The sequence below is a fragment of the Vicugna pacos genome, chromosome 11 (assembly GCF_048564905.1).
Source record: "Vicugna pacos chromosome 11, VicPac4, whole genome shotgun sequence".
In the NCBI taxonomy this organism is placed as follows: Eukaryota; Metazoa; Chordata; class Mammalia; order Artiodactyla; family Camelidae; genus Vicugna; species Vicugna pacos.
Window position 1 is genome coordinate 45957891 of NC_132997.1, and position 22327 is coordinate 45980217.

General features: G+C 46.0%; 1 long non-coding RNA gene across 1 annotated transcript; it reads left to right on the plus strand.

The window, feature by feature from the left end:
- The first annotated feature begins 1503 nt into the window (after nucleotides 1–1503).
- LOC140699303 (uncharacterized) lies at nucleotides 1504–10526 on the plus strand. Its single transcript, XR_012077352.1, has 4 exons — nucleotides 1504–1607; nucleotides 5299–5414; nucleotides 7183–7290; nucleotides 10274–10526. It is a non-coding gene; the product is annotated as an uncharacterized lncRNA (long non-coding RNA).
- The last annotated feature ends 11801 nt before the right edge of the window (nucleotides 10527–22327 follow it).

Genomic DNA, 22327 nt, shown 5'->3' on the forward strand with positions numbered 1-22327 from the left:
CGGGACCTCTATGCAAGGCCTGGAAGCTCTTACCTCCTCTGTCCTGTCGGTTGTGCTCACTGGGGTGTGTACTGATTGGCAGCTAAGCCAGGATGAAAGAAAGCAGCCTGTGACCTGACTACAGGAGGGGAGAAGGCAGCTGGGGACACTAGGGCCAGGGAGGAAGGCAGGTTGCAGCTGGGAGCTGCCCTGAGGACTCCCTGAAGCTGACAGGAAGGAAGCAGGCCCAGGATGGGGAGGGGTCGAAGGACTCACCTGGCAGCAGGAGGGTCACAGGTATCCCTGAAAAGGCATGGTGGCCAGGCTAGAAGATGATGGGCCAGGAGTCAGGTGTGGAAAGGAAGGCTATTTTGCTCCCTGTTTCAGGGCCCCATGAGTGAGTCAGTGTGTGTGTGTGTGTGTGTGTATAATTCAGAGGAGGAATTCAATTTATACAACTGTTGTAGGTTTGTACGAGATTAATGTTTACCATCCATGTATCATCTTCCAGATTTTTGACATATCTGGGACCCATTTAAATATTTATGTGTTTATATATAATTTTTTTCTTTAAATAATTCACTCTTTTGGACACAAATAAATAAATATTTAAAGAAAACTTGAAATCCTTTCTATAAAAGAAAGCCAGAATCTTGTAGTATAGATGGAGAATAATGCTCGAAATCACCACCACCACAAACTATTACCAAATCCTAGCTGGGTACTGTCGCCTGCCATGTTGTCTAGGTCAGAATGGAAGTTAGAGAAATGCTAAAGAGAGAACTGCTCCTCAAAAGGCTTTCCCTTAAGATCATTAGAAGCATTGGGGATGAACTGAAAAGTGAGCAGGCTGCTCCCTGAGTGGTTCCATCTAACGCCTGCTCGCGGGGGCATCACCCCCAATCACCTGGACCCCGTGCCCCTTGGTTGTTTCCTTCCCCCTACAGCATCACGTGGCGGGGGGAAAGATGCCCCTCACCCCCGTTCCGCCATCTGTAAAACGAGGTGCTTGGCTGGAGAACCATTGTGAGGGTCCCTTACAGCTCTAACGTTCTTTCCACCTTCATTCTCACAGGATTCTTCACCTCTTTTATCATTTCTTAGGGTGGGCTTTCAACAGCCGTCATCCAGGGAGGGAGATGGGATCCACTGTAAGCATCTGCTGGCCCTGCGGGAGAAGCCTCCTCTCCTGCTGGGCTTCTGTCTCTGAACTCCTTAGAGCCTCTCCGTGACCCCCAACCCCAGCTTCCTCCTTTCCAAGTCTGGCTGCTTTGGGAACTTCACGCAAACTAAATGTCAGTTTAAAAAACAGTGTTCCATGAAAAGATTATTGTCTGGCTCCTTACTCGGTGCTCTGAGATGGAGCCCGTCCTTATTTGATTTGGTCCAGGGGCACTTTCAAAAGAAGGGATGGTGGCGGGGGAGCCAATTTGTCACTGAGAGTGAGAGTCAGAGAAGCAGGTTTCATGTGGGGCTTTGTTTATAATTGGAAAAGTGCTTTGAAATATTTTCACCAGCAGGCAATCGGCAGGATGATGCCCTGTTACACACAGCACCTAAGCCAGAATACAGCAACACCTGGCTCAAAGCAAGTTCACGATGTGAAAACTTGGCCGGAGGAAGGAAAGGTAAATTAGTAGGTGATTATGCACTTTACACAGGAAGGGTTTCTATAAGGAATCCTTTAAACAGGCAATCCCTGGTGACTTTTAAATAAAGTTTTGTTTCTTCTCAGAATGTGGTAAGGACTTAATAAGATGACCATGTTTCAACTAGCTGCATTTCAGGAATGGATTTCCTCCTGGAAACCGCTAATCTCTCCGTCTCTATGGATTTGCCTATTCTGGGCATTTCACAGAAACAGAATCATATGCTATGTGGTCTTTTGTGTCTGGCTTCTTTAACTTAGCATAACATTTTCAATGTTGTAGCATCTATCAGAACTGCATTCCTTTTTACAATTCCATTGTGTGAATGTGCTGAGTTTTATTCATCCATTCTTCAGTTGGTCAATATTTGGATTGGTTCCACATTTTGGTTATTGTGAATAATGCTGATGTGAACATTTGCATACAAGTTTCTGTGTGGACCTATGTTTTCATTTCTCCTGGGTATATACCTAGGAGTGGATTGCCAAGTCATATGATACCTCTCTATTTAATCTTTTGAGGAACTGACAGTTTTCCACAACAGCTGCACCATTTTGCATTCCCAAGAGCAATATATGAGGGTTCCAGCTTCCCAGTATCCTTGCCAACACTTGTCATTGTCTGTGTTTTTGTTTTAGCCATCCTAATGAATGGTATCTACCTAAAGTGGTATCTCCTGTTGTTTTTGATTTGCATTTCCCTGGTGCACACCTGGGGTTTAACTCCAAGTCCCTTGATTCCCAAATCGCTGCTTTATCCACAATATCAAGGACAAAGATGAGGAGCAATGACTTGAGGGAAGAAAAGCATGTTGTTCCACCATTATTCCTACTGTGTCTAGGGAGGTGGATTTGTTTAGGCTCCTGTATGAAAACTATTGAGCACAACAGGAAGAGGGGACAGTCTGTTGTACATGATGCAAAAAACTCAAACCAAAATGGACTTAAGAAGGCAAGGGCAGAGAGGACTCCATGGAAATGTGGAACCAGTTCATTTAAGATGTAATAGTAAAAAACAAAACAAAACTGTAATAGTTCCCAAGAGACTGGGCACAGTGTGTGCCTACAACTCCCTCCCTCCCCTCAACCCTTCCCTGGAGGCTCCCTGAGCTATAGAGCCACCATCTCTCCTTGGGCAGGGTCTGGTCCCTCAGGGATGCTGGGGCAAAACCAGCACCGAGAACCATGCTGTCCTGGCTGCTATTTCATGGAGTCAAGCATTCCATCACTCTACCAGTGAATTATCAGTCAATTTAGGTCTTTTTCCAAAAGGCAAGTATCATAATTTTTAGCCTTTCAATCTTCAGTGCCTGGCATATAATAGTCTTTCTAAAATTGTTTGTTGAAGTCATCCATCCATTCAGCAAATATTCCTTCAACATCTACTTTGTGCCAGGCTGTGTTCTAGGCTTGGTGGATACAGCAGTGAATAAAACAGTGAAAAATTCCTTGCTCTCACAAGGCATACCTTCTTGCAGATGAATGAATATAGTTTATAAATTTGGGTTTGAGACAATGAATGTGAAGGGAGTTTGTGAGCTTCACATGCTATATAAAATAAAGGAGTATATTGAAGGAAATAAGGAAATAGTAATAATACTAGCAACACAACAGATATGTGGTGGCAATGACTATGTGCCAGTCACTGTTGTAAATGATATATATTATATATATATATATATACACACACACACACACATACATATACACATGAGGGGTTTATACATATAAGATGATTATATGTATAAGGATTAAATGGGATTTTATATACATACACACACACACACACAAACAAAATGTAAAACTTTATTTAATCCCCACAACAACCTTATGAGATAGAAGTTACTATCATCTCCACTTTATAGATAAGAAAATTGAGTCACGGAGAGGTTAAGTAACCTCCCCAGAATCACACAGTGAGTAGGTGGGAAAGCCAGAATTTGAACCCAGGCATGTGCCTGCAGAACTTGTGTGCCTGACCACTATGCTGTGGCCTCTTTCAATGGACAAGAAACAGACGTGCATTTGGCATGAGGTGGCTTCCTGGGCTTTGACTCCTGGCTGCCACAGTTTTTATTCATCAGGCCTCCTCTGCTTGGAGCAGGCCTGGGATATTTGCATTGGCGGCACACTCGCCGGGTCATCAGAGCAGAGGCAAGAAGGTCTTTCAGGACCCACCTCGCCATCTTCCTGTCCCCAGGGGTCGTCCTCAGCCTGCACTGCCCGTGACCTCATGCCCTGGAAGCTGAGTCTCCCAGGGAGCACCCCCCAGCCCCCTTGCTGCCCTTCCCATAGGTGACTGTGGGCACTTAACACCCGTTCCCAGCAGCTGCTGAGTGACCTCATGGCTATGGCAAGGGCTTAAGAGTCAGGAAGCTTACTTTCCTTGCCTGGCCGGGTCAGCATCCCCAGGCAGGGCAGGGAGCCTCCAGGAAGCTGCAGAAGGGAGGTGGGCAGGGAGCAGGGGCCTAACTGGAGTTCGGTCACATTTTCTTCCTGAGTTGGGTGAGCTGTGAACGTCCTCTGGTTTCTCCCCGTAGAGGACCAGTGGCTGGTGCTGAAGGTGCCTCTGAATAGGAATGGAGACACATGTCAGGGACCCTGAGACTCCGGGATCCCGGGCCGCGAGAGCGTTCTAAAGCTAAGCAGCACACGGGAAGTGCCTGTGGAGTCTTGTCCTCGGCTGTGTTCCACTGCCTAGCAGGGCGGCACACAGTGGGCGCTCGGAGTAGCTCTTGATGAAAGGGCTGAAAGGGAAAGTAAATACCATCTGGTCCAACCCTTTTATTTTACAGGAAGGGTACTGAGGCCCAGGGAAGGGACGTAGCCCAGCTAAGCCAACATTTACAGTCAACAAATGGAACTAGCAGAGACGCAGGCCGGGCCCCGGCTGTGCACTTGAGAAGAGGTGTCCGTTCCGTGGCAGCAGGTGGCCGGGCCTGTGGGATGCCCTCTCCTGGAGGGAGCCTGTGTGCGGGTCCCCTGCCTCTCCTCTCCCCACTCCCTCTGATCTCCACGAACATCTGATCATTAGCAGCCCAAATTGGATGGTGGGGAGGCAGGAGGAGCCAGTTAACCTCTGCAGTTTGAAATGCTTTCTTGAGAGAAGGGGAAGGAGAGGAGTGCGGAAAAAAGGGAATTATGACAGTTATGTTGAAGACTATGTCTAATTAAAGACCTACTAAGTCCCAGGCCCTGTGAACAGGTCTCTTTCCATGTTTTATTTTTATTTCCTCGACATTCCTAAAATATATTATTGCCCATAGTCCGATGGTCCTGGTTGCTGCTTAAAACAAAGTAGGTAATGGAAACTTTCTAAATAGAATGGAAAAAAATTATGGATGGGCCCAGGTACCCCAGACAAGTGCTCAGCCCAGCAGAGGGGTGGGCAAAGCTCCCCCTGCCTGAACTGTGGGCTGCCTGTGGTCCCGGAGCCTGCAGCCCCACAGCACAAGCTAAGCACCTACGACGTCTTGGGTTCCAATCCCAGCACCCCCACATGCAACCGAGTAGTAGTCCCTTTCACAACTAAAAGGAAACGGATAAGAACACTTACCTCCCAACAGTGCAGAGAGGATAAAGTATGTGGGATGAAAATGGTCTCAGGTCCACAGCACATAGTAGGTGTTTGACAGTGGTTGGTTCTCTTTTCTCTCCCACCTGCAAACCAGTGTCTACTTCCAAGAAAGATGATGGCCTTGCATCCTCTTCCCCCAAGGAAGCGGCATTTTAACCGATGACTCTTTGAAATCACATTCTGGAGGCTCAAAGAAGTGCATTTGAAAAGGTAATTGGGAGCCTAATAAAAACCACTGGCTTGTGCACTTAAGAAAACTTGAAATGCGCTACCATTGCTCAGCTGATACAGGAAAGAACCGTGACAGAGGTCTTCCCAAATGTGGTACCAATTCTGAAGATGTACATGACATCACCAATAATAATCTGTGAAGCTGAAAGGAACTTTTCTAAACTATCAATGATAAAAGCAAAATTTGGTTAAAAAAAATGTTACTGGGAGAGACATGTAGGAGCAGAGGGGTTTTTCCCAGGTTGTCCCCAAAGGGCCTCAGACCCCTTAAAGACTTGAGCACATTTAGTCGCTGCATCTTTTTCTCGGCTGCCTCTCAGCCTCCTGAGCAGGGAGAATGAGATCTGGGAGACACCTGGGAGAAAGGAAGTCCTGACCTGCCCATGTCAGCATCTCAGGGCTCAGTGCGCCCAGCAGGTGCCCTGTGTGAAGGCTGGGGACGGGAGAAATGGGCAGTGGTGGCTGCTGTTCGGGAGTTCGAATTGAGGAAGGAGGATGCTAGTGACCTCTGGCACCAGGAGAAAGGAGTTCTCTGCTACTGTGAGGGTGTTGCAGTGTCTCATCACCATCTCCACGATGTGGGGAGAAGGATAGCGATGATAATTTACTGAATGTTCCTAGGTGGGACGAGATATCCCAGAATGCCTGCAATTAACATTTGTATCACCTTTGAGGCATGGGGACTTGGAACAGATTAAGTTTGGTTTCCAAAAAAATAGGAAAGTAGAGTTTCTTGTGCCTGAGGGTTGGGGTAAAATTTAAATATACAACAGATGCATAGTACTAGCATGTTAAGTGCAATATAGTAACACTGGATCTATATGCCCTTTTATTTTTCCTTTAATGATGTAGCTGATACTGGTTAAAGGGCAAGGTAAGAGGGTAATTATAAAATTTATATATGCATACTTTAAATGTTGTATTAATTTACAATACACTAACATATATTAATTTAGTGATTAAAAATTTTTTCATTACAGAAAATTTAAAACATTTACAAAATAGGCATAATAGTATACTGAACCCTCATGTACCCTTCATCCGGCTCCAAAAATTATCAAATCATAGCCAACCTTGTTTCATCTGTATCTGTCTCTCCAACCTGCTGTTACTTTGAAGTAAATCCCAGATGGAATTTTACGTAATCCCTAATATTTCAGTCTGCATCTGCTATGGACTGAACAGTGTCCCTCCAAAATTCGTATGTTGAAGCCCCAGCCCCCAGTGTGATGGTTTTTGGAGACGGGTCCTTTGTGAAGTAGTTAGGATTAGACGAGGTCATGAGGATGGGACTCTCATGATGGGATTAGCACCCTTGTAAGAAGAGACACCAGGGAGCTTTCTTCTCTCTCCACTGACATGCATCAAGGAAAGGCCATGTGAGGACACAGTGAGAAGGCATCTGTCTATAACCCAAGGGGAGAGCTCTCACCAGGCACTGGCCTTGCTGGTACCATCATCTTGGATTTCCAGTCTCTCAAAAGTGTGAAAGATAAGATTCCTGTTGTTCCAGCCACCTAGTCTATGGCGTTTTGTTCTGGCAGCCCACACTCAATAAAACAGCATCTCTAAAAGATAAGGGCTCTTTAAAACAAACAAACGTAACAACAATAACATTATCATACCTACAAAATGTATCATTGAATCCTTCGTTTCATCAGATATCAGCAGATGCACTTACAGTGTGGGGCTAAGGCTCTTCTTCCGAGTGTGCGTCAGCTAACTGGAGTCCTGTGTTGCCTTTCAGCGAAAACCACGTCCGTGATACGTGATCTACAATTTGCAGTTTCCGTTCTTTAATGCGGAATGAGAAGCTAAAGATATTTTGGAAGCGATGATGACAGAACCCTCCCAGGTAGTGATTACTCTCCCCCACTGTCTTGTATAGTTGTCTCACACACCTATTCTGACATCATCTTGGATTTTTTTTTAAAAGCCCCCTTTATTGAGCATTTCCAAAGCATTCACCTTAGCTTCCACAGAACTGACTTCTCTTTTTTGTACTCATACCTAATTAGTTTTTGTAGTATTTAGTTATGAATTAACACTGAAGGCATACATAGATTTGGGAACAAACAAAAGTGACTCCTTCTAAGCATCTTACTCAACTTGATGGAGGAGGGTCTTGGAGTGTGGGAGAGTGGGCCATGCTCATCACGTGGTTGCTTTTACAGAAAGACTAAGAGCATTGAATGATTTGGTAAGCCTGTTAGGAAAAGACTAAGTGAGCTGCTTCTGGGTATCTTGAAGATCTTTTTATATTAGCACAAATAGTTCCACATCGCTCTTCTTCTATATTGCATGGTATCCATTGTACCATATATCTTAACCCTTATGTTTCTTAACTGGTAGCCGTAGAAGTTTTTTCTGTTTTTCGCCAGTTCATTTTGCTTTTTTACTCAAAATGCTCCCATGAGCTTCCTAACTCATATGCCTTGCTGTACTTCAACCAGAATATCGACAGGATACATATCGTACTTTGGAATTGTTGAGTCAAAGAACAGATAGATGTATGTGAAATTTTTATTGCTATTGCAAATTGTTCTCCAAAATTGTTGCACTAATTTAAAAGTGTGTATTTAAAAATGTGTATTGCATGTCCACTATTACCAAACTTCTTCATCTTTACCAGTCTGGTAAGTAAAAAGTGTTGTCTAATTGTTGTTTTTATTTTAATTTCTTTAATTTTGAGTGAGCTTTAGAATTTTTCATGTGTTCAATGAGTATTGGGACTTATTTTTCTATGAACAGCGGGTTCATATCCTTTGCTCTGCTTGTCTTTTAAAACAAACTTGTGGAACTCTATTTAAGTTAGCAGTATTTGCCCTTTGCTTTTCTGTGTGTGACATAAATTCACAATGAGGCTACAATGGCTGAGTGTTCATCAAAGACGTGTGCTTTCTCTCTTCTGGTGTGTGGAGCTTCTCCTGGGAAGAGGTTGTCAGCTAGATGCTCCATTTTCCGGCCCCTTTTAGGGTGGGTGGGGCCATGTGACTGAGCTCTAGCCAATGGGCTTCCAGCAGGGATGATCTATGCTACTGGGGGCCCAGCCTATGAAAATTTCCCACCGGCCCTCTGCCTTGATGGCATGGGTCAAAGCTGGCAAGGCCCCCGTCAGCCTGGTCTCTGGATGATTTGGAGGAGGGCAGCTGCCCTGTTCTGTGCCATTCATTGAATCCACTGAGCTTGAGCCATTATGCATTTGAGGGTCTATATTTTTTTTAGAAAATAGTAGTAGTTAACCTCTGCCAACTGGTACACAAAATACCTAGCAAGTAGCCGATTCTAACTTAGGTATTAAATATGTATAGTGTTTGTTTTTTGACCTTTTCTGTGTTATTTATTTTTTAACCATACAGATTTATAATTTTTCTTACACAGCATTTTTTAAATTGACTGTTGGCTTTTGTGTTACCTGAAGAGAATCTCCTTACCCCAAGATTATTTTGAAAGTCATATCTGTATCTTTCTAGAACTTTAAAAATTTACATTTTTTGTTGAAATCTTGCTCCATCTGTAATTTATTTCAACCTAAAGTATTAAGTTTATCCCCTCCACCCTGTGATTAGGCCATTGTTCCCATCCCATTTGACTGACTGATTTAATTTTTAATACTGATTTGAATTGCATTTTATTTATACCAAATTCTAATATGCATTTGGGTTTATATATGGACTCTCTTCTGTTCAGTGGATTTGTCTATTAATGCACTGCCCCAAAGTATATTAGTTATTGTAGACTTACAATGAGTACTTTTAATTATCTAGTAAGAAAGTCTATCTTCATTTCCCCCCATCATTTCCCTGACTATCCTCATATATTTGTTTTGCAGATAAACTTTAGAGTAAATTTGTCTCATCAAAAGAAATTATATTGATACTTTAACTGGCATTGCTTTAAATGAGGAAACTGAAATTTTTACTTCACTGAAAATTTGTATTCAAGAATATATACCTTTTAATTTATTCAAATATTATTGAAATTCCTCAGTGAGGGGTTAAAGCTTTTTTTTCATTTAGATCCTACACAGTTCATGTGAAATTTATTCTCAGGTATTTTATTGTTCTTTTTCTTGTTATAAAAGGGATCTTTTCTTCCAGTATATTCTCTAACTAGCTGTCTTTTGTATAAGAATAAACCACCCAGCTCAGTTCTCTTCTTATTTCTAAAGTTTTCCTGTTGATTTGGATATATAATCATACCATCTGCAAGTCATATTACATCTACTTCCTTATTTCTAATGTATTTACATCTTATTTTTCTCTTTATCTAGTTGCACTGGCTTGTACTTGAGGAATGATGTTCCACGATGATGTTGGTGGCAGGAATCTACCAACCAATAGGAGGGGGTCTTTTATCCTCTATTGGCTGCCATCAAACCCTCTCGGAGGAAGTTGGGGAGTCTGCTAGGGGAGGCCTCTGGGGACAGGCAGGCCTGCTGGAAAGGCCCTCCCTGGCCATGCCCTGTACCACAGTAACCCCGGTCGCCTTAGCTCCCTAACCTCCCCCTGCTCCACCCCTCATAGCACTGATCCCACGGCATAGGATACACTCACTATCTGTCTCCTCTTTCCAGGGTAGAAGCAGGTCTTTTCTGTTCTCCTCCCGCCTCGTGCCCTGCCTGTTACATGGGAAACACATAAGCAGTACGTGGGCAGTGAAATGACACGATGGCAGATAGCTGCGGGCTGTCTCCTGAAAATGTGTCCTTCCTAACAACCACCCCTCCTGTTTTTACAGTCCTTTCTAGAAACAAAGCCCTTTCGTATTCATTATCTTGCTTTACCCTCTCATTGAAAACTCTGCCCCATTTTTTCTTCTTAATCCTTCTTTTGCAGATATGGGAAAAGAGGCTCAGAGAGGTTAAGCAACTGGCTCAAGGTTGCTCAGCTAAAAAGTGGCAGAGCAGGATTCCGTTGTAGCCTTCGAGTTCTTTCCGTTGAGCTGTGCTGCTGCTTAGCTGGCCATCCCTTGGAAAGCAGCTCTGGAGATTTTCCGTCTTGATAATGAAATGTGACTGAAAAATGCTGTCCCTTGGAAGAGAGTGATTGAGGGAAGTTGGGCCCCCGCGAAGGTGCTGTTGATTTTGCCCCTGCCAGCAAAGGGTAGGTTTGTGGAGGGGGTTCTGGGAAGGTGGGCTAGGGCTGGGGGTAGGGGCTGTGAGGGGTGGCAGCCTGGACAATTCTCAACTCGTTATCCAGATGAACAGGCCTGAGCTGCCGAGTCTTGGAGCCCGGACAGTGATGCTGCGTTGGCCCCTGAGTTGGTGGTTCTGTGGAGAGTAATGCAGACCTCTGGGCGTGGGCCACCCGCCCTCCCTGCACACACAGTCCTGTTCTGGCCACTTTGGGATGGTTCGGAGGAGAGAAAAAGCGCACCCAGTCCTCACCCTTAGGGGCCCACATTCTGAAGGGAGAGAAATAATGTAGCACCTACTGTGTGCCTTTGGCCACCTCACATGCATCATATTTCCTTTAGTCGTCATCACAGCTCAAGAGTGAGCTGTGAAGATGTCCAGAAGCAGTCTCAGAGAGTGAGGGTTACCAGGTGCCCTGATCACCTGTGTCAGGGCTCGAATTCCAGCCGCGGGTCGGCCATGACCATGCTCTCTGGTTGCTCCCTGCTGCCCTCCCTTGGGAACGTGTAGTCTCACGCAGACAGAGCAACCCAGGGTAGCAGCGCTGGGTCCCAGCAGGGGACAGGATCTGGGAGGCTGCCTGGAAGGCAAGTTGGAGGGGTGTGTGGGACCCAGGGAAGGCAGAAGCGGGCTCTGAACGGGATGGGTAAACAGTGTGGTCTGGCGGTAAGCAGAGCCCCGGGGATCAAACCCAGGCTCCGTGTGAGAGGGTGACTTCTGAGTCAGCAATCCTGAAGGCCACGTTCCCCAAACGCGGAGCTTGGCGAAAATGGTGATAAAGTGTAGCTACTTTTTCATCCCCTCCCTGAGCCCAGACTGGCTTCTGATCCCACGAGGCCTTTCAATCAACCACTCTCCGCCCCCAGCACCTGCCCCATACCTTCCCCCTCGCCCCCAACACACACACCACGAAGGGGTCCTCAGAGGCCTGGAAGCCTTCCAGGCTGTCTGTGGAGAAGGAATTGCTAATGTGGGCGTTTAGGCAGTGGACAAGCTGGTAGGAGGGTCTCCCGGCATCCCTTCCTGTCTGGGGGACCCCTTCTGCCTGCCCCACAAGGGGGTCCACAGGCTCAGGAAGCTGGGGAGCTCAGTGGACAACTTCCTTCCCTGCCACGATGCTGCCTCAGAGACAGCGCCGCTGGTGACTTTTTCCTTCGCTGACCTGGTACCAGGCCTTCTGGTGTCATGGACTCCCCTCTAACCCAGCAAAGTGGAGCGGCGATTCCGAGTGAGCGGTGGCCTGCCGTTGGGCGACTCGATTTCACTATCAAGGTGGAAAATCTCCAGGGGTTATTATTTTTCCGAGGACCGGTCACCTCCCACCCCCGTCTCCGTTAGTGGCTCCTTAAAACGCAATCCAATATCCTGGTGAAGATGACTTTGAAACCAAATCTGGTGTCCCCCGCCTTGCCTTAATCCCAGTAAGCCTCCTGCCCGTCGCTGAGAGCTGACCCAGCACTGGCCCCTGTGGCTTGATCCTAAAATGACTTGGCTTGAGAGGTGTCGTGGGATGAAAACGGAAGCTCACACTTACCATCTGGACAAAGCGGGACAAAATCTGAGACCACTGCTCTTGGGAATTTGGTCCCCCTCAAACTGTAGGTTAACACAGGATCCCCAAACACCTACCCCTCATCAAGCACGAAGAATCCCTAGTCAAGGATAATAGTGACATGGAAGGGTCCTGCCAGATTGGAAGATGGGGTTCTAAGCTATAAAACAGAACTGCGGGAACCAGTTCCCCTTAAACTTTTCTGAAGCCAGGGGCATCATTATTTAGCTTCCTAATCCCTGTCTGTTTTATCCCCAAATCCTCAATCTGCCCCAAAGAACAAGAACATCAGATTAGCACTATGAAGACCTATCATGTTTCCCATCAAGATTTACACATGCGTCCTCTCTCTCCTCCCTTCACATCCATTCTGCTCACAGAAGCCCGTCCTCCCTGCTTCTGCCCCAAGGCTGCAATCGGACCCATTCGTCCAGGCTAAACCCAGTGTCTGCCTCTCCCCTCGGTCTCCCTGGGTGCACAACTCCTTCTGTCCTCAGAATGCAGGAGATATTTAGAACAGGGCTCAGCACTCTTTTCCTGCTACTGTCACTCTTTTTGTTCCTTGTTCTGTGGGCAGCAAGCCCTCCTATCCAGCTAGATTACAACTTCCCCAAGGACCTGTGTTCTCTTCCTCCGTTACCCTCCTGTGCCTACCGCAGGCTCGACACACAGTAGGCCCTCAGGAAATATTGACTATTCAATTTTGGTTTCCCATCTCAAGGAATCATTCTTAGATGCTTAAAAAAAAAAAACAAACCCAGAGTGGGGAGGGTATAGCTCAGTGGTAGAGCATGTGCTTAGCATGCACAAGGTCCTGGGTTCAATCCCCAGTACTTCCATTAAAATAAGTAAATAAATAAACCTAATTACCCCCCTAAACAAACAAACAAGCACATAAAACTAAAAACAAAACAAAACAAAAACCAAAAAACCTCAAAGAAGGCAAAGCACAAGAAATGTAATCAGAACATGTTTGAGTATTTTTCACAAGATGTTCTGAGAATGCCTGCCTCTATATGTGGGGGCATGCCTGCCCTCATAGATGTACATGTGGTACTTCGGATCGAAGGCAAGATTAAGCTCATTAAGAAGATGCTTGCTGACCGCTTGCAAATGGGGGCATCGGCACAGTCCTAAAATTGCCCTGATTTGAGATGCTGTCTTCTTTGTACATTGTAACAAGCCCACAGTAACGACAGGGAGCTGAGGCTGGAATGCCTAATGAGCTGTGGATTAAGAGATGATGTGATAGCATCTTGCAGATTGTAATTAACACACGGCCTCTATTATGTCCTATCGGAGCTGCGTCTTCTTGCTGACAAGTAATTCCCCCAAACAATCACTTGTCTTTCAGCATCTTGACGCGAGGACTAATTGTGAAGAGCTCCTGCCTAGAAAGGCCACTGGAGCAATTTGGGGACAATTACATGGGGACCAGTGGCTGCTGGGCACAATTACCTGGACTTGCTTACATAGTGAGTGAGACCAAGCAGGGGGAACAAGGCCCTGGCTGGGCACCCAGACAGAGCCTGCCCTTGGCTGCTGGCTTCCCAATGGGTTTTCTGTGACCCTGACGTAGGAGAGTAAAGCCCTCATCAGGAGTACTTGAAAGGACTTCAACCATTTTCTTCCTTAAATGATACTAGTCATGATTATCTGTAGAAAAATTAGAAAATAAAGATAAATAACAGAACCACTACCAGCATCTTGGTTAGCGTAATCACCGTCGTCACTGATCCCACCAACACTCCTTTTTCCAAAATGTCCAGCAGCTGCCTACCATCAATCAGATGCCAACAAAGTATTCTTGTTTCCCTTTTCATGATCCGCCATCATCATCTTCACCACAGTTGTTACCATTTAGGAGCGTACACTCCATTCCACGTACTTTGCGAGGCACCTTAAATATTTTGTTTCTAGTTCTAATAAAAATCTTGCAAGGTGGGTGGCTATAGTCCCATTTTATAGATGGGAAAACTGAGACCCGCATCTGTCCCAGATCACACAAAGCTAATAGTATTAGAGGTGAAATTTCAGTTCAGGTCTGTGTGTCCAAAATCTGTGCTTCCATGCCTGTTCCTGTTGCCAGCTTTATGGAGGGAGGATGACCCTTTGGCTTCTTGCCGCTGCTAATAGTTGTTTTGAGAGTTTAGTAGGATACTGCATGTGAAAGCTTCGCAAACTGTGAAGTCTTGAATAGATTCAGGGCTTGTTAGCCAGTGCCTGGCATCCACCCGGGTACCATGCCCAGCTGCCAAGTAAATGAGCAACATTCAGGGAATGCTGTTTCATTGGGTCTCATTGAGAAGCTGAGCCTGGGAAGGTCTGTGCAGTTTTCTTCTGGGGAAGAGGAAGAAAGGGAGAGGAGCAAAGCTGGGTACATGGCGTGGACATCACGAGTTGAGAGGAAAGAGAATGACTCCACCAAGTGGAGTAGAAACTGACTGTCAGGCAGCGGGGATACCCTGCCCATCAGTCACCCCAAAGAAATACGGATTCAGAATCAAAACAGTGTGCTTAACAAGCAACTGTGGCCTCCACACAAGTTCTCTTGTCCCTCTTCCATCCAGGTTTTCAACTTCTTATATCAAAATCCTAGAGCCACTGTGGATGCTGGGGACGAGAAGAGCCTACGTTTGAGGATGTGGGGTGAGCAGAGTTAAGTGTCTGAGTATGAGAGGTGGACCAGAGCCAGACTTGAAACGATGTGCTCTCTGCTTCTGCAGTTGGCCTCACCCACCTTTGTCTCTGCTTCTGTCTCTGCCATCTTCACTTCCTCTCTCACTTTCCTTTCATTCTGCCCCTTGACTTGAGGAGATATATGGAAGTCAAAAGCTTTGTCCCTCTTGTGTGTGTATAAGTGTTGGAATCAGGAATCGGCTCTCATGTTAAAAGGCAGAGGTAAAGAGGCCTTGACATCCTAAATGTCTATACAGGTTGCCAGCCAAGTGTCCTGCCAGGCTTGGACACTGAACTCTGCTCCCATGTTGGAGGTCCTGATGGCATCTCGAGAAATTAATTGAAGTTCTGTTGGGCAACTCTCCTCCAGGGCACCTCTCCAGCCTCCTGTGGCTTCTGCATTTGTCTTGGAAGATCACCAAGCTAGGAGTGGAGTTTGACCAAAAGTAGGTGGAATTGACTCATAAGAGCCAACTCAGGCAGTTGCTACCATCCAAAAAAGAAAAGAGAAGGTGGATAGGGAGAAAAATTGGGCAGCATCAATAAAGATGCTACTTTGCTGGGAAGAACTTACAGCCACAGCCTGGGAGGGAGCAAGGCTGGGTATGTGCAGCTGCACGTATCCTCCAGCTGGGGTCAGGGCCAAAAACAGAATCTGAACTTGGCCTCTACTTCCGTGCACTGTGAAGCAGAATCCTCCCCGGTCCCGACGCTGTGCCACCTGGATCTGTCCTGGCATGCTGCTGACATAATGGGGGACTGTTCCACTGACCAGGCATACTGCATTTGGCTGCTTGACCCTGTGGTCAGTGAACTGGGAGAAGTAAGGAGCCAATGATGGCTCTCTGCACACGGCTGTGTGGTGACATCCTTAGAGAGGACACCAGTGGCCATGAGCTTCCTTTCTTGGTGCTGTGTTCTGTGCATCAAAGACCACTTCTGCCTTCATTCTTGACATTGTTGCGGGGATTCACAGAAAAGGGGATGTTGGTGTGCCATTTGCGCTGGGGAGGTTTTTAGAAGCAAAGAGTGATTGATGTGAGGGAGGATGGATAATGGGTGGAGGAGATTTTCTCCATGGAGAGGAATGAATGAATGTTTAGGAAATTAAGCTGCTGAGTTGCAGCATTGAATATATACTTGGATAATTTAAGCTGAAAAATCACATAGGACTGAAAAAATGGGCACAGACATATAATCGAATTGGAGTTCAGCACCAGGGATCTGCCAACTATTAACCACTGTCGATTAGTGGACTTGATGCTGATGCCATCCCTCCCTGACGGGCTGTGGAGTCTGCAGGGATTTCCAGGGGAAGAGAGGAGAGCTGTCCTCAGCGTCTCCCTGCTGTTCTAAGGCCTGTTGCTCCTCTACTTTGTCCTGACCTGCAACCAGCTCATCACAGGGCAGCCAGAGAGAGTTCTTCTGGTCAAGGTGAGACTTGGCCCCTGGAATGTGGCATCCAAAGTCATCGTATCCCAGCTGAATTCTCCACCTAAAGATAGAGAGGGTGGCCTTGAGAGGGTGTCGTGAGCCTCCCTAATACCCTGCTTAGATGGGCTCACATGAGGTGAAACTCAGAAGTGACACACTTAAATAACAGAATCTCCAGGGATTCAGTCCTGGAACCCGATCAAGTTCTGGCATTCCCTTGGCCCAGCGCTGACCTGGTGCTGGTGCCCTCGTGGGTCTCCACTCTGGAGTGAGACTTGAGGACCCATTTCTTTGAGCCTCTGACTCAAGGAGTCCCTCACTTTTGATCCTGTTCCCTCAGTCTCTGGGTCCATCAAGTTCCACCTGCTTCTTAGCTGTGTTCCATCCCCCTTTCATGAGGCAGGAACCACTCTCTCCTTGCCTCCCTTGTTTCAGTCTGTCAAAACATTTGATGAGGCTCTAGAAACCAAGTTTTATGAAAGATGTCTGAAGGATGATGGGATGTTCCAGCTGAAGAAGAGGAGATGCCAGAATGGACCATCACCACTCTCTTCAGCCCACTGCGAGGTGGTGTGTGTATCAGGAAGGGCAATCAGATCTTGGGTGGCTCAAGAAACAGAGCTAAGATCCATGGGTGGGAGCTGGAGGGGACAAGCTCTAGGTCAGAATAAGGAAGTTAGCAGCTGCAACAGTTAGAAGCTGAGCTGCCAGTCAAGCAGCCGGTACTGGAGGAGGCTGTCTGTTATTTACATTATCATCATCTTCATCGTCTGCATCATTGTCACCGTTTACTGAACATTGATGGGCACCATGCCCATCCCTTTGCTAAGCACTTCACCTTCATGATCTCAGTACCGCTTCTGCTTACTGTCACTTGTTCTCTCTCTATCCTCCAGCGCCTCTGGCTTGTGATCTTGGGGCAGTCTGGAGCTTGGAATGAGGAATCTTGACAAGGCTGCGGAGTCTGGGGCGAGGGTGGTCCTGCTAGGGAGACGCCTACAGGACTGTAGGGCTTAGGAAACAAAGTGCTTGCCTTATGCAAAAATAGACTTCACCCTCGTCTATCTGACAACCAGGCCTTGTCCTTAGTGGAGTAAGCAGATAAATGTGTCATTTGACCCAGCCTTCCCTTTCTGAGCCCCGGACCCCACATGCCGTCCATGAGTTACACCATTAGCACTCCCCTTTGCAGCATCCTTCACCCCATGGAAAGCTGCATGGAAAGCTGCATATAGAAGTGAGTTACGCACCAGATTCTGTGTAATTTTAAGATTTTGGTTTCCTCTTCCAGGGCAATTTTTTTTTCCTACCAGACTGATTTTTTCATAATACAATGAAAGTCTTTGTTCTATTAGTATTGAAGGAATGTTATGGTTCTGAGAGCAAGTGGGAGTATTCCAGGGGGCTTGGCAGGGGACTTGGTTCCCTTCAAACCATGCTACGTGGATAAGTGCCTGGACAGACAGGATGGAAAGAAGGGAGAATGGGGAGTTATTATTTAATGGACACAGGGCTCCAGTGTGTGACGATGAAAGAATTCTGGAGATGGATAGGAGTGACTGTTGCACGATGTTGTGAATGGACTTAATGCCGCTGACGTGTACATTTAAAGATGGTTAAAATGGTAAAAGAAAAGAAATGGTGACTTGGCATAACATTTGGAGACATGGAGGTGGGCAGCAGAAGAAACAATGAGAAGAGTGCCGAAGGACTGTCCCTTTGTCAAACTCCGGTCTGTTGCCAGAGAGGATGCAAAATGGTACAATCCTGATGGGGAGCAGTTGGCAACATCGATCAGAATCACAGATGCTCATGCCTTTTGAGTCGATGATCTCACTATTTATTCTGTTCATTCTCAGAGTGTGCCTGTTCTTGTACAAAATGACGATGGATGAGGGTCTTCACTGCAGCAGTGTCAGGAGTAATGGAAGGTCGGCATTGGGAACAGCCCAAGAGTCCACTCAGAGGGGGCTGGTTAAAAGATCTAGGATAGAACCACACCATGGAATACGATGTAGTTGTGAGAGATTTATTGTAAGGTAAAGACATCAGGGAATAGAATAGTGTAAATAGAATTCTACCTTTGCATAGGAGAAGGGGAAGTACCTGAATACATGCGTATTCTGTGTGCATAAAGGAGCGCTGGAGGATACAGGAGAAGCTAAAGAAAGTGGTTGCCTGAAGGGGCAGCAGTGAGGAAGGGAGGACAGACACAGAGATGGGGCTAGACTCTCATGATGTGTTTTTATATTGCTTTGATTTTTTTAAATTGCATGAATAAATTACCTAGTTAGATTTTCTGGGGAAAAAAAAAGAAAGAATGACTAGGAAATCCCTTTGCAAACTCTAAAACACTCTGCAGATATCAGGAATTAATCATGAGAAAACAATTATGATAATAATAATACTTTTAACACCTACCAATTCTCAAAGTGTTTACTACCTGCTGTGCTAAATACTTGACATCTACAGTCTTCATTGTTCCCTGCACAAGGATCTTGATTTTTACAGGCGAGAAAACTGGCATTCATTAGCTGGTCCAAGGCCACACTTCCAGGAAGGCACAGAGCTGGGGTTTGAACTCAGATCCGTGTGCTGCCACACGCGGCCCTTGACTGTGCGGTGCTGCCCATCACACCACGGCCCCGTGGTAGCTGTCCTTGCACAGCAGCTTGCTTTATCTTCTACACCGCCAGCGCTTCCCCTGGCATCCACTCTCCTTTCCAAGGGAAACTCTGAGTCTCCTATGCCATTCTTGGAAAAACTGAACACCTTGACACCGCCAGTCGGCCCCCGGCCGTGCGGTCATCCTGTCTTCAAGAGGTATTTTTGGTCGCAATTTTCCTGCAATATCCTGAAAAGTGCCATGATTAGGCACAGCGGTTCTTTGCGGTTGCTCCTCGCCTTCCTGAAATATCCATCCAGGACCATGCTGGCTCCGCAGCCTTGGATGGAGCCCAGAAGAAGGTTTTTATGGAACACGTCTTTAAACTGGTTAACGATTTAGGAATGACTTGGCAATGAAGGCATTATGCACACATACGCACAACAAAACCTTTTCCTGTATTCAGACAACCTTGGAGCCGTGCACTTAAACCTGCAAATAGGGCCGGGGTAATTACATGGTCCCAGAGGACACCCAACGTCAAATGAAAATTTGGTTGTAAAAATAATTAGATCACAGGATATTTAAAAATAGGGTCCAGAGGTAGAGCTGTGGGCTCCATCCTGAAAAGACTTCACGAAAGGGACCCCAAGTCAAGAGTAAGCTGAGATGTAAATAGTGCTGGTATTTGGCAGATGGAATTTCTGAGCTACATTTCCCAGGGCACATATCTGCTGCTGGTGGGATTGCCAGATAGAAGGAGAAGCCTTTTCAAAAGATTCCACTGGGGAAGTTCACAGCCTGTGAGTGCCCAGTGTGTTTCCATAAATGGAGCCCAAACTACCCTTTCCCCAGCACCATGCCTGATGACCTGTCTCTACCACGACAGTTTATACATTTTTTAAGTTAATGGTGCTCTGTGCCCAGAGAGTGAGGCAACTGACGTGCAAGTGCTTCCCTGGAGGGGTGAGTTAGGGGATGTCTTGTGGAAACTGAAGGTCCAGTTTGTTTCAGAATAAATGGCCGTATTGTGTTCTGTTTTCCGTGTCTCAGCTGATTTCCCACACCAGCCTAGCGCATTTGGGTGTCGCATTGGGGTTGGGAGAGGAGAAGGTAGTGTTTTGTTTGTTTCTTGCCGTAACTGTCAGCCATGGTATCTCAGAATGCCATCTTACCCCAAGCCATCTCTTCTACCCAGGTTCTGAGCACGAGCTGACAATTCAAGTCTCCCCAGCTAACCCAGAGTTTCTAGACCGTTTCCTGGTGAAATTTGTTGGCGGGGACCTGGCTTTTCCTCTCAGTGTTGGACATGCTGGAAACCCATGATGTTTTTTCCAAAGATGTCTAAGGTGGCTCATGCTAGAGTGGGGAGCGAGAGCTCTGATACACAAGTCCCTGCAAGCAGGCTCTCTGGCCATGTCGGCGGGGGTTTCCACCAGAGGCTTTGGAAGCACTGGCTCCTGTGCAGCTCTCAGATGCACCAGCCCTGGCTGGTGAGTTGGTGACTTTTGGTAGTGGTTGCTCCCATTAGCCTGTGTCTCTTTTCCAAGCAACTTTCAGCAAACCCCTCAGTGAGATGCTGCTCCTGTAGTTTTGTGGATTTTGTGACCCCTGCTTCCTGGTAGCATTTTTGTTTTTTTAATTGAACTATAGTTGATTTATATTGTGTTATTTCCAGGTGTACAGCATAGTGACTCAGTTATTTTTTTCAGATTATATTCCATGAGAGGTTATTACAAGATATTGAATATAGTCCTTTGTGCTGTATGGTAAATCCTTGTTGCTTATCTATTTTATATACAGCAGTGTGACTCTGCTAATCCCATACTCCTAATTTTCCCTCCCCACTCCCTTTCCCTTTATTAACCATAAGTTTGTTTTCTATGTAAGTCTGTTTCTGTTTTATATAGTCATTTGTATTATTTTTTTAGATTCTACATGTAAGTGATACATAACATTTGTCTTTCTCTGACTTAACTAAGCATAGTATTCTCTAGATTCATCCACGTTGCTGCAAATGGCAGTATTTCGTTCTTTTTAATGGCTGAGTAGTATTCCACTGAATGTGTGTACACACACACACACACCGTATCTTCTTAAGTCAGTTGTCTGTTGATGGTCACTTGGGTTGTTTCCATGTCTCGGCTATTGCAAACATTGCTGCTGTGAACATTGAAGTGTGTGTATCTTTTTCATTTAGAGTTTTGTTTTTCCAGACTCTATACCCAGGGATGGGATTGCTGGATCATATGGTAGCTCTATTTTTAGTTTTTTAAGGAAGCTCCATACCATTTTCCATAGTGGCTTCACCAGTTTACACTCCTGCCAACAGTGTAGGAGGGTTCTCTTTTCTCCACACCCTCTCCAGCATTTATTATTTGTAGACTTTTTGATGATGGCCACTCCTCATTTTGGCTTTTCTTTTTATTGAGATATAGTTGATGTACAGTATTATGTAAGTTATAGGTGTAAAACATAGTGATTCACAATTTTTAAAGGTTATACTCCACTTGTAGTTATTATGAAATATTGGCTGTATTCCCCACCTTGTACAATATAGTACAATATATCCTTGTACACTGTGGTTTTGACTTGCATTTCCTGGCAGCTCTTTTGAGGAACTTGTTCCCCTGTTGCTAGAGTTGGGAACTCACTGTAGAGACACTGTTATACCTGGAGCTTCTTATTCCTGAAGGAAACGTTCCTGGGGTCGCAGAGAGAGTTCACCAGTCGGTGGTGATCACGTCTGATCTCAGGCAGCCCTTGGTAACAGCTGTGGTTCTCCTCCCTGTGTCCCATTGGGGACTAACCAGGTGAACCGAATCCTGTGGATAACTGGGGTGACCTGCTGCTCCCTGAGATGGGCGTGCAAATCATCTCCAGCCTGACCTCCAGATTACTTTCTGTTGGTGTCAGGTACCGCAGAGTCTTGTTCAGCAAACACAACTGAGGTGTGAGTGTAGACATCAAGCTGGCTTTAAGAATATATTTATATTTTCACTGTACGGATTAGACCCCACCCATTCTTTTCTTCTGCTGAGGTGGTACAGGTCTCGTATCTCTGCTTTAGGGAAGGCAGGGCCTGATGGCAACAGCTCCCTGGATACAGGAATATTGGTTTCCCATACAGGTTACCGCTCCCCCATTCACACTCCATCCCCTAAGGCAGGCTTCTCAACACTATTGGCATTGCGGACCAGATCCCTCTTTGTTGTTACAGGCTGTTTTGGGCGTTGAAGTACGTTTAGCAGCAGTCCTGAGTTCTGCCTACTAGATACGCCTTCCTACTGGACGTAACAACCAGAAATGTCTCCAGACCTGGCCAGACATCCCTGGTGAGGAGTAGGGAGTTGAGTGGCAAAATCACCCTGGTTGGAAACTGCTGCTCTAGTGATGCCAACCTGCTTAGAGTTCCCAGCATGTCACTTTGCCTGCGTTTGGGTCTTTACTCATGTTCCTTCCATCAGGGATGCTTCTCTCCTCCC